Here is a 12,264-nt window from a genome sequence, read left to right as displayed (position 1 = left end):
TGATCGAAGTTAAAACGCAGAGGTGATCGAGAATTCGCTGTGGTCGCCCCAAAACTGCGTAATACCTTACCTCTACATGTCTGCACTGCTCCGAGCATATAATCATTTAAATGTCTTTAAAAAAAAACTTTTATTTTCCCTGTCATTTGATTGTATGAGATGTTATATAACTCTTAGAAGTCTTAACTCTTCTCTGTCTTATTTATTTTTATTAGTTTATTCCATACTATTTTGTGATCGTTGGTGTAATTGTGAAACACTTTGGTCAACTGTTGTTGCTTTTAAATGTACTATAGAAATAAATTTGACATTGAAGTATCTGGAAATTTTACCCAAGGATGAACCCGAACTTGTGGAGGTTCACAATTCCCGTCTTGACATGTTGGTTGATTTCCTTTGAGTTTTCCTGGGTGTATCACAAGGAGACAGTTTGTCTGAGGTATTGCCCTAAAATGCATCCACAGGAGTGCCTCCAGTTAACCCAAATTTTGTGAATAAATGGCAGAAACGTGTAAATGGCACCGTCGCCTGGGTTTTCCCAAATTGTTTATAGGCCTAATAATCTTGTAGGGAAGAGGGACGTCTGGGTGTCTCTGCAGAGCCTGCTGCCCCCGCGACCCGGTCCCGGATAAGCGGAAGACGACGCGTACGAGTACGAGTTATTTGTAGAAACAGATGCAATGATGCATGAATACACCTTGTTATAGCAGTTCCTGGGAAAACGAGGAGTATGTGCAACTATGGTTTTCAGAAACAAAAGAACAGCACTTTGGCACTTGCAATTCTTGATTTGATTAATGGTTACATAATTACTCTCTTAAACTTTGTAAATCACTGTGATGGACTGGCGACCTGTCCAGGGTGTACCCTGCCTCTCGCCCATAGACTGCTGGAGATAGGCACCAGCTCCCCTGCGACCCACTATGGAATAAGCGGTAGAAAATGACTGACTGACTGACTTTGTAAATCAGACATATATACAACTGCAGATGTAAAACCAACACATTAATTTAGTTCAATATTTTTAAACTCATCATTAACAACATAAAAACTTGTTTTTAACATAAGAAATATAATGGTTATACATAGCTAAATGTTAAGTACATGCAGTTGAAATGTAAATCTTGCCTACTTCAAGGTTTATTGCATTTATTATATAACAATTCATCAGCATAATCAATTTTGTGTAACTTTTATTTGGTTTACAACATAAAAGCTGTGTGTCATACAGTAAGCAAGAGAAATTTGATTTTTATATTTACAAATAAAAAGGAGTAAAGTACAGCTTTACAGAAATATTAATGTTTTAAAGTCACAGAAAGGAGAGAGAGGCCATTCAATTTATTTGACAGCCTGGCACCAATGAGAGGGGTTTATTAGACTCTCGCTTGTTTCTCCACAGCTTTTTCTCATTCTCTTTAATTGCATGTTGGTTTGGAACAATTAAGTAGTCATTTACTCTATAGATTCACTTAGTATTTACCTTTGTTGAGAGCAGGAAAATAGTGTTTCTTTAAGAGGGCTGTTTTAACACAGAAAATGATCACTATACTACAGAGATATACGTTTAAAGGAGGTAGAGTTGAGACGACACAGGCTCAAACATCAGCTAAAAAAAAGAGGCGGCCAGAGCTGTACTGACATCTTCTGAGGAGAAAACGGCTTTTTTGTAAAACCAGTTTCTTCTTTCAGCTTGTGAAAGACGTAAAAATTGTCAGGTCGAGAAACTGATGAAATTAAATGAAATGAACTGCTAACCTCAGTGCTTGGGTCTCTCAGTTCACTCAACACCCCTATGCCTTCTGAGAGCAACAAATTCGAATGGATTTGGCTGCTATTTGTTCCTCTCACAACCTCTCTTCCATCAACGTGGTCGTGTGCCTCCAGCTGGCACAGAAAAAAGCACCAGCTTCATTCTGAAAAGATTACCGAGAGCAGAAAGAGTCTCACACCTCTGCTTATCAGAGTAACCAGCACATCAGAGCAACAGGGATGGGCAGAACAGAATGGGAACACAAAGTGGTCAGAGAGTGCATGCTGATAACATCCACTGCAAATAGCTTCAAACATCATTGCTGCTGCTGTCACCGTTAAAGAGGGTGCTTTTATTCTTCTCTAATATAGCAGAGTTTGAAGCATTCTGACATTTGTGAGAGTATCTGGTAGATTTAGACTTCTCCAAACCTATAAACTCTCACTGGGACTATTTCTGATTTGCAAACAGGTGTGTTTCCAATACAGTAGGTGGTCACAACTAAATGAATAAACTTCTTTTCTCTTTTCCATACCATACATATATTTAAGCTACAAAATATTTAAAAATTCTTTGCTAGCACACAGATTTTACTCCCAATGCAAAATGTTGCATTAATTTATTCATTTATGACCACATTTGCAAGAGTAGATGGATGGTTTATTTCCATATTTTGCCAGTCTCACTCCTTAAAAAAACAGATAAAAAGGGAATAAAATTGCTGTGTTAACTCCCAAGGGAGGAAACTGCATTTGCTGATTTCTGTTTCAGTTCTCCTTTTTTGCGAGCATAAAGCCATATGTGCATCCAGTGGCATCTGGCACAGTGTCTTTTATCTGTGTTAGATAACAGACTGCATGGTATCACAAATTACACAAAAACTGATGGAAATCTATTAACATCAATTTGTCTGATTTCAGTAACTTTCAGGTAAATTCCAGTAATGACATTCTCAGTAATGACATTCCAGTCTCACATCTGTGAGGGGTCTGCAAAACATCTGGGCCTCTGAGTGTTTTATCCCTTATGAAAGATGGTGGTTTTGCACAAAAGCCATTGTTATGTCAAAGATTATGTAACTGCATGCTGAGCAATTAAACTGAACACATAATTATCAGTAAATACATCAACACAAATGACAGCAGATCTGAGCAACAAAAAATGAATCACAGTTTATAAGACAGATTACCATTTTTACTGTAAACAGAGGAATATTCCATTGATGTAATAAACCGTCCTCAGATATAAATGACAAATAACAGTTCTGTGTATCTACTGTGGAAACAGAAGAAAATAGACATATTTTCACATTAGCTCTGTTTAGCAGCTGCTATAGGGATGCTCCTGATTAAGGCTTTTTAAAATAATTGATATCACAGTCTTAGTCACATTTTTTACAGTTAATTAACATGATTTTCTTGATATAACACATTGGGTTTTCCCTAAATATTAAAGCACTTTTTCCCTTAACAATGCCCTTCACAGTGAAATAGAGACGGTACAGGGTTCTGCAGCTCCATTTCTGTCTGTCTGTGTGATATCACATGCGCTGCATACTGTGCACTGAAAGCATTTGCTTTTTGAGTAAAAATGGTATGACATTCAAAGCAAAGTTATACATTTAAAAGGGCAGAAAAAAATATATTTTTTGCAAGTTTTCTCCACATGCTGGATACATGATTTCTGCACATCCTTTCTCCACAACTGGAGCCATCTTGAAATACTTTATGAGAAAAATTATCAACAATATCAAAAGAAAGGGTAGATGATAGCATTAGCATAACATTTCAGCAAACTGCTTCACATGTCTAATGTAACACTGGTGAAAAATAATATTTTATTTTACTGCACTCTGAGGCATCTGAGTCTTCTAGCAGATTTATAGCATTGATTTTTATTTGTTTTGCTTTAATGTACTATGAGCAAGGACTCCTTTTTGGTAAAAGAATATTCTTAAAAGACTAATATCAGTCATTATATCATAAATAAATAAATATAAAAAAAAGTCACATTACAAGATGTTTGATTGAAAATTAATAACACAGTGCACAGCAGTAATGCAAAATCGAGAAGGTTTAAAATTAGCTAATGGAGCATTCAGTCAAACTGCTGAGAAAATTGTGACCCTGCACTTGTGACCCTGACTATCATTTACGTATACATGTACAAATTTGGGGTTCTGATCCCAAACGTGGGAAACATTTTTATAGACGGTAGAATATAGTTCTGCTCTGAGAACCTGATTTACCTAACGAGAAATTGATTCTAAAGTTTGAGGCCTCAGCTACACTTGATATATTTTTTGACTAGATAATTTTTCTACATTTCAGAAAATATTTCGTTCCAAACACAAGAGCACAAAACACACAGCACAAAAACAGAAAAAATACTCCATAAATTTGTCTCAATAATTAACACGGGATAAAAGTCAATTGACAGTAAATCTAAGGAAAACTCCGACATAAAAAGTTGTAAAAATCCATTGCTTTTTCATTAGACAAGGCAACATGGGTAGTAGGTTGAAATGTATTTATTTTCTGAAGATATTTCTCAGGCATTCATACATTAGTTATCAATTCTTTTTTTATCCTCGTCAGAAACAGAGATAAGAGTTCTAAAATCAAAACATTTTAATTATTCATGTCAGTATGGGCCATTAAAAGGGAGACACACAATGTATAAGAGCTGTAAAATCTAAATTTATTTAACACAAACTAAGGTTTAAATAAGGTTCTAATATAAGGTGTTAAAGTCAATGAAATCAGTGGTGTGTGGTGTGCATGGAGGATGTATGTGAAAGGGTTGTAATGTGCAATGAAGATGAACTAAAATGATATCAGCATACCTGTGGAGGAGAACTGAGACAAGTTAGTTGGCAGTCAGGGTTTAAAGAAACTGGGAGCCTTAACAAGTCCATATGAGTAATCAACGTTGCATGATAAAGGTAAATGCCCAACCTAACCATAAGGGGTCGTAACAGTGGATAAGACCTGGCATCACTCTGAGCTGTGTCTGTCGGAGGTAAGATACAGACTGCTTCAAACTACTTAATAAAAATAATAATAATAATAATAATCTATTTGTTCAGCCCTTTACAATAACCACTCGGTTAACCAAAGTGCTTTACAATAATTAGAAAGATGTAAAAAGTCTCACACTACAAAGTCTGGGAGCTGCCCAGTGCTTATATTTAGACCTGGGGTCCTCCAACAAGAGCTGACTTGAGGACCTCAAGACTCGGCCATGCACACCAACAGTTAAAAGATTGCACAAATACAATGGAACCAAACCATTTAGAGCTTTAAAAACAAGGTCAAGAAGCACCAAGACAGTTGGGCATCCTCCGTCGTCGGTCCACACTATATCATTCTGGATTTTTAAGAGTGCAGTCTCAAGGCTGTGTCTTAACAGGGCTGCCTCTTCTAAGATTTTTGAAATAAATGGCAGGTGAGATATAAGTCTAAAATTTAAAGTACAGAGGGTCCAAACTCAGCTGTTGAGGAGCAGAAGGGACAACTCCTAAAGAAAGACACGTATTAATAAATAAGAGAAGAGTTGGCCCAACTATATTGAAAACAGATTTAAGCAACACCAAAATAGAAAATAATCATGTAAAAAATGTCCAAAAGGCAGAATTGGGTGTTATATAACAGCCTCACATGTTAAAAAAATTAATCATTGTTTTTTTGACATCAAATGTTTTTCTCTTCCAGCTGAATTTGCTTCAGAGCACCTTCAATTCTCAATCTCACAAAGCCAAGTCTTCTTCTGACTTCAACTGCCACAGGGGAACCAAGTGTATGTCCAACACACTGTGTTGTTTCTAGCAATCTGAATCATGTTCTGTTATTTGGTTAGATATTAAAGTGACTATAGGCTCTGATCCACTTTGCTGTTTCTGTTCTTGGTTTCTTCAGATACATGTACAATCGTATATGTGTTATCTGCAACCTAAATGTATGCGGGCGGCCCAGTGAACACCCACTTTGTCTTCATGCTGGATGGTGCTCTCCTCTCCCCAACCCCCTGTTCCACACTCACTCCTCCCTACTTCCTAAATCCAGCTTACTTGTGCAAGAGGGAATCCCAGCATTTGCCTCACTGCAGTGGATTAGGTCAGGCATTATGTAACTGAAAGTGAGCGAGTCAGACAAGCAGCACTCACCTCTTTCAGCAAGCATTCAGGCAATAAAGGGGGGATGGCGAAGCAGGCGGGCAGGCAGGGGCTACATCCAATATTTATGAAGCTTCTGCAGCATAAATATATTATTTTCATCCCCGGCTCCAATACAGTACAGAATAAGATGTAGTGAGCCTATGTGTATAAAAGCTGCTGCATTATATTTATAAATGTGTGAATATTACACTACTGTTTTGGCCAAAATAAGTGCAATGCAGTAAAAGGATTGCACAATACTTAATAAACCATAAAGGAAATACTTTCAATTAAATTATTTTTGCCAGTTTATCTTTGTTGTTTTTTGTATGTTTCAGAAGTGTTATGTTAAATGTTAAAGGAGGTTATATTTGATGGTAAAGTCTGATAATTATTTCATGCAGTCCTGAGTGGGGGAACTTCTAGATTTTCTCCCACTGAACAACATCTATATTTCAATATAATGCCTACCACAAACAAAGGAATAAGATCAGAATCCACTTTGTTCTTTTTTTCCTAAAAAAATCAGATCTTCAAACTGCGTAAGGGGTCCGTATTTCCACATTTGGCTCTGAATTTTCGGTTTTGCTAATTACAGATTGGTTTTCACATAGATTTTATAAAGTCCTTGAAATTCTGATCTTAGGTATTTTAAATCTGATTATATAACAGTCCACTGGGTTCTTCTTTTTATCTGCAATGCTCCCTTTTGTTTATAAAAAATACACTTAACCTAAAGAGGGAGAAAGCTTTCATAGAGCGCTGCCCTAATTGTGTCAAAACCAATTATGCTGTTGCTCAGTTCATTGGCAGTGAGAAACTTTGGAAGTGATCCATACAATTTCTGCCTAAAGCACATTCTATTCAAATACTGAGAAAAAGAGAAGTAATGGTAATATAGCTTATATAGACCTGATATAACATTCAATTTGACACTTGGGTTTACCAATAGATTATTATTAGCATCTCCAGTGTGGTTGCCATGGAGCTACTATCTGCATCATCTATTTGTAAACCCAAGAATCAAATTCGGTTTAGGAACATAAAAAATATCAACCTGGGCAATTTGAGCGCTGACTTTCAACATCGCCTTCAAAGAGAATTTTTTATCAACAACTGATGGAGTGACTTTGGCAGGTTTTTGGACTTTCAGGCTCACTGCAAGACCAGAACAGCCACATTCTCCTGCTCAGAGACCTGGTCCACTAATAAGCTCCTAAAAATGAAGACAGTGAGGTGTGTGTTGGAGTTATAAAGCCTGTGGTCTTACTGTTTGCATACTAGCCTGCAAAATGACACACGTCTTCCACTGAGGAAGCAGAGCCTGGGGATCTTGGGGCAGGCTCTCTAATCTCTGGTGCTGAGGTCACCGAGGTGATTAAAAAGCTACTCGGTGGTAAGGCCCCAGGGGTGGATGAGATTCGCCTGGAGTTCCTTAAGGCTCTGGATGTTGTAGGGTTGTGTTGTTTGACGCCACTCTGCAGCATTGCGTGGACATCGGAGGCAGTTCCACTGGATTGGAAGACAGGGGTGGTGGTCCCCCTATTCAAAAAGGGGGCCCGTAGAGTGTGTTCCAACTATAGGAGAGTCACACTGTTAAGCCTCCCTGGTAAGGTATATTCAGGGGTTCTGGAGAGGATGGTTCATCGGATAGTTGAACCACGGATTCAGGAAGAGCAGTTTGGTTTTCATCGTGGCCGTGGAACACTGGATCAGCTCTACGCCCTCAGCATGGTCCCGGAGGGTGCTTGGGAGTTCGCCCAACCAGTCTACATGTGCTTTGTGGACTTGGAGAAGGCATTTGACCGTGTCCCTGTGGGAATCTTGTGGGGGTTACTCCAGGAGTATGGGGTACCAGGCCCTTTGATACAGGTGGTTAGGTCCCTGTACGACCGGTGTCAGAGCTTGGTCCACATTGCCGGCAGTAAGTCGGACTCGTTTCCAGTGAGGGTAGGACTCCGCCAAGGTTGCCCTTTGTCACCGATTCTGTTCATAACTTTCAGACAGAATTTCATGGTGCAGCCAAGGTGTTGAGGGGATCTGTTTTGGTGGCCGCAGGATTGCGTCTCTGCTTTTTGCGGATGATGTAGTCCTATTGGCTTCATCAGCTCGTGATCTACAGCTCTCACTGGAGCAGTTTGCAGCCGAGTGTGAAGCGGCAGGGATGAGAATCAGTGCCTCCAAGTCCGAATCCATGGTCTTGAGCCGGAAAAAGGTAGAGTGCCTTCTCCGGGTCGGGGGAGAGGTCCTGCCTCAAGTGGAGAAGTTCAAGTATCTTGGGGTCTTGCTTACGAATGCCTGGGAACACCTTGGGATTCCCCCTGACGAGCTGGCCCAAGTGGCTCGGGAGAGGAAAGTCTGGGTCTCTCTGCTTAGGCTGCTGCCCCCGCGACCCAACCCTGGATAAGCAGAAGACAATGGATGGATGGATATTTTGGAATAATACACAGCCTATATTAAAAGCAGTCTCAAAGGGGGGGCAGTGTCCTATATTCTATTTGTGTCAGTCCCAAGTCCAGATGCAGAGGGTTGTCTCAGTAAAAGCATCCGGCAGAAAACATTTGCCACTTCTACCATGCAAGTCAAAAACATGATCTGCATACTGGATCAGTCAAGGCCTAGGTTAACAACAACTACCATTGGAGCTGGTGAACGACAGGGTACCTGTGGAAATTTAGCTACTTCTGATCAGCAAACAAGAAAAGGAAGAAGTTAAAGAAGACATGTCCGTAGGCAGAGAGAGAAGAGGAAAGTCAAGAGTCTAGAGCTAACAGTAGAGACTCTGAAAGTTGGGACTATGACAGGAAAAGCTAGAGAGTTGGCTGACATGATGCAGAGCAGAAGGGTGGACATACTGTGTGTTCAGGAGACTAGGTCTAAAGGTAGCAAGGATAAGCTTAGGAGCAGGGTTCAAGCTGTTCTGCAATGGTGTATGGGAAGAGAAATTATGTAGGAGTTATCTTGAAGGAGAAGTTAGTCAGGATTGTTCTGCAGTTGAAAAGAGTGTCAGATAGGTTGATGGTTCTGAAGCCAGAAATTGAAAGGGTGATGTTGAATGTTGTTGGTTATGCCCTATGGGCAGAATGTAAGTTGGAGGAGCAGGGAAAATTCCAAAGCGAGTTAGATGGAATGATGCAGAATATCCCCAGAGGTGAGAAAGTAGTGATTTGTGTAGATCTCATTGGACATGTTGGAGCAGGGAACAGAGGTGATGAGGAAGTGATGGACAGGTATGGTATTCAGAACATCAATGCAAAATGACAGATGGTGGTAGGCTTTGTAAAGAAGATGGAAATGACTGAAATGAACGCTTTCTTCCAGAAGAAGCAGGAAAAAAGGGCGACTTACAAGTATGATGGTAGGAGCACACAGGTGGACTACATCTTGTGTAGACAATGTAATCTAAAGGAACTCAGTGATTGCAAGGTAGTGGTAGGTGGGATTGTTTGCAGACAGCACAGAATGGTGTTGTGTAGAATGACTCTAATTGTAGATGAAGGAAGATGACTAGGACAAAGCGTAGTAGTGGGCAAAGTGGTGGAAACTGTAAAAGGAATAAAGTCGTGTAGCTTTCAGGGAGGAGTTGAGACAGGCTCAGGGTGGTCAAGAGATGTCTCCAGATGACCAGACAGCTAATGCTGTCAGGAATACAGATAAAGTAGTACTTGATATGTCTTCTAGAGGGAAAGTTGATAATTAGACTTGGTGGTGGACTGAGGAAGAACAGGAGTGTGTACGAAGAAAGAGATGTGCCAAGAGGAAGTGGGACACTGTGGGGACTGAAGTGAGTTACCAGGAGTACAGGGAAAGTAGAAAGTAGAGTAGAGCAGATAAAGTGAAAGTAGAGGTAGCTAAGGCCAAACAAAGGGCACATAGGGACTTGTTTGTTAGGTCGGACAGTAAGGAGAGAAAGAAGGATTTCTATAGGTTGGCGAGGCAGAGAGATGGGAAGGATGTCCAGCAGGTTAGGGTGCCGTAGGATTGAGATGGAAATGTACTGACAGGTGCAACAAGAGTGATCAGAAAATGAAAGGAATAATTTGAAAAGTTGAAGTGACCATTGTGGATCAGGAAGTGGCAAAGAACAGGATGAAGTGAGTAAAACATTGAAAAAGGGAGAACAACTGTCTCTCCAAAGAGTGGAGAGACAGTTGGTCCTGAAGCTATACCTGTGGAGGTATGACAATGCCTAGGAGAGACAGCAGTTAAGTTTTTGACTAGGTTGTTCAATGTGATCTTAGAGACTGAGAAGATGCCCGAGAAATGGACGAAAAGTGTGCTGGTACTAATTTTAAAGAACAAGGGAGGTATGAAGAGTTATGGCAACAACAGGGGAATAAAGCTAATAAGTCATACAATAAAGTTATGGGAAAGAGTAGTGGAAGCTAGACTGAGGTCAGAAGTGTGAATCTGTGAGCAGCAGAATGAAAAAGTACTACAGATGCAATATTTGCTTTAAGGATGTTGATAAAGAAGTACAGAGAAGGTCAGAGGGACCTGCATTGTGTTTTTGTAGACCTAGAGAAATCATATGACCGGGTGCTGAGAAAGGAGCGGTGCAGGACATGTATGAGAGCTATAAGAGTGGTGTGGTGTGCTGTAGGTGTGGCAGAGGAGTTCAAAGTGGAAGAAGCACTGCATCAAGGATAAGCTCTGAGCTCCTTCTTGTTTGTTGTGGTAATGGACAGGTTGACGGAGGAGGTTAGACAGGAATCTCCATGGATTGTAATGTTTGCAGATGACATTGTGATTTGTGATGAGAGCAGGGAACAGGTTTGCCCTGGAAAGGAGAGGAATGACGGTTAGCTGGTGCAAGACAGAATGCATGTGTCAGGTAAGTTGTGTGATAAAAGATTATCAGCAAAAATGAAAAGAAAGGTGCACAAGACGGTGCAACTAGTGATGTTGTATGGTTTAGATTTAGTGGCACTGAGGAAGAGACATGTGTCCTGGTGTACAATTATGTATTTTAAGGGTTTTGCAAAAGTCACAATGAAGATCACTCAACACTCACACTAAAGTTTTGCCATGGCCATACATTTGGCTATAATTTGCAGATTTTTCAACTGATCTGCACCATATTCAATAAGATCGATCTTAGTCCCGCTCCCAAAAGATATTCAGTCAAAAAACTGGTGGGTGTGGCCTAATTCCTCAACAGCAACCCCTAGAAGCACTAAAATAACCAGCCCTAAGCCATGCTTTGACCAAAGATTATGAAATTCAGTACAAATATGTAACTTCTCAGGACATTCAAAAAAATCTCTTAGGGTGTATTCACACCAGGAAAGTCCTTTAGTCCGGACCAAGAGCAGACTTAATTTTTTTTGTTTGGTGCAGTTTGCTTTCACATTTTACTTTTGCAAGTGAACTATTACTTGTAAACAAAGCCACGTGGGTGACGATCATTGCTTTCGTTGGACAGAAATGATAGGGGCGGGACACAGCACAGACCCAGAAATTTAGGAAAACAACTGTAGACGTGCTGTTTGTAGCAACTATGTTCGGCATATTTGTGCCATTATTACAGCTGCAATATTATTGTAAGTGTCAAGAGCAACTCATTCAACACAGATTTAGCGAAGTTCTATTTATAATTTTGAAACAGCGTCAGAGAAAGCGTCAGAGAAATCTGTCCCACAACATGCCAGCAGCGTTACTAAGCAACATACAGCTTATCAGGTAAGATTTAAGTACAATGTGCACCTTTGCTACTGGCTATGGTGGCTTGTTAAGTCCAAAGAGACGTACGTTTTCTGTAGTTGGTTCAGATCGGGGTCGGTTCGTATTTAGACCATAGGCGAACTGCACCAGAGTCCGTTTGGAAGCGGACCGAGACCACCTCAAAAAGTGGGTCTCGGTCTGGTTGTTTGGTCCAGACCAGGGTTCACTTGAGTGTATTTACACCTGCACAAAAGGTCCGGACCAATGGGCTTAACGACCTCTGGTCCATTTAAAGTGGACCAAAAGTGGCAGGTGTGAATACACCCTTAGAGCCATGGTCCAGACCACACAGGATGTTGGCCATTTTGGATCAAAGCTGCCATTTTCCCTCGTTTACATTTGTCACATCTGAGCGAACTCCTACAGCTTTTGACTTACAGACTTCAAAGTGACTCAGTATACTCTTAAAATATTGGACATCAAAAGTTATCAACAGCTTTTTGCTGCATCAAAGCATGTGGGGGTAGTGAATTTTGCCTTTTGCCTTTTGCATACATTTGTCTCTAAATCACACATGCATAATTAGATGTGCTTCAAACGGTTTGTAAATGATCTTTGTCAATGTACAAACAGCTCTGTGTGATTAGGCTGTTGCTGACTTCTTTCCATTAAAGACAAATGTTTAATAACC

Source organism: Girardinichthys multiradiatus, chromosome 23, assembly GCF_021462225.1.
Source record: "Girardinichthys multiradiatus isolate DD_20200921_A chromosome 23, DD_fGirMul_XY1, whole genome shotgun sequence".
NCBI classification, from domain to species: domain Eukaryota; kingdom Metazoa; phylum Chordata; class Actinopteri; order Cyprinodontiformes; family Goodeidae; genus Girardinichthys; species Girardinichthys multiradiatus.
This window is presented reverse-complemented; position numbering follows the sequence as displayed.